The sequence below is a fragment of the Erpetoichthys calabaricus genome, chromosome 18 (assembly GCF_900747795.2).
Source record: "Erpetoichthys calabaricus chromosome 18, fErpCal1.3, whole genome shotgun sequence".
In the NCBI taxonomy this organism is placed as follows: Eukaryota; Metazoa; Chordata; class Cladistia; order Polypteriformes; family Polypteridae; genus Erpetoichthys; species Erpetoichthys calabaricus.
The window spans coordinates 11,069,646-11,070,836 of NC_041411.2; positions in this window are offsets into that span (position 1 = coordinate 11,069,646).

Here is a 1,191-nt window from a genome sequence, read left to right on the forward strand (position 1 = left end):
CTTTACCACAAGAGAAAGTACATGTGGTCTGAATTTCTGATGTTTCAACTTAAATCATCTCAGGGTTAAGTGCTAATGCGGTAGACTCATTTGGATCAGCATTATTATACTTTATGAAGAGCAATCCTTGAACGTTGAGCGTTTACACTTTCTGAGTCAAATGCTACAGCTTCGGATCGATTGGGATAAAATCACAAGATAGATAGATAGATAGATAGATAGATAGATAGATAGATAGATAGATAGATAGATAGATAGATAGATAGATACTTTATTAATCCCAAGGGGAAATTCACAACATTGTTATCTGTATCAAATATTCCTCTATAGTTGTACCATAGAGGTCCAGATCTTTCTGTTACAGATGTAATGCCAAGATTTAATTTGGTGAGCCTGAAGATTAAATCTGTAAATAGGCCAGGAGATGAAAGTGAAAAACAAGGTCAAGAACAAGTAGGGGTCAAAGCCAGAGAGGCAGTAAACCAAAATGCCAAAACCCAAAAACACCGTCCAGAAATTTTAGACCTAACTCCTTCATTAGAGTATAATTGAACTAACCCAATGTACGACAGAATTTCACCCACAAGTCCAGAAACCTGGAAACTAGAGGTTGCACACTGCCATCGTAAATGGCGATGGCCCAGTAATGTCACACATTGAAATTCTGTCCAATAGCAACAGGGTGATATTGTCAACAGCGTGAATGCAGCCATTTCAGAAATGCACTAAAGGGTGGAAACTGTTATGTAAGCAATCATATAAAATGGTAATACAGAAACACAACATCTGTCCACCCATCCATCTTCCAAACCCATTTATCCCGAGCAGGGGTACTGGTGCTGATCCCAATACAAACAATCTGTGCATGGGGCGCCAATCCATTGCAGGGTGAATACACACCTGCACATGCACTGGGGTCAATTTAGCAACATGTGATGATGAAAATAAATATATTAAAATTGAACAAATACATGTAATTATGAATTCTTCACGTTCTGAAACCTTGAATTCGTAGCAACAGTATTATTTGATTTGGATAGGATCAGAGTATACACTCACCAAATGGATAACGTGCTAAATGGAAAAGCCTGATGCCATACTGGAGGTCCAGGTCACAATACAACATTGGTCCATGCTCGGAGAATGAGATTTAGATAAGACTGTAGTGGAAACACACTAGAGTTGGATCAT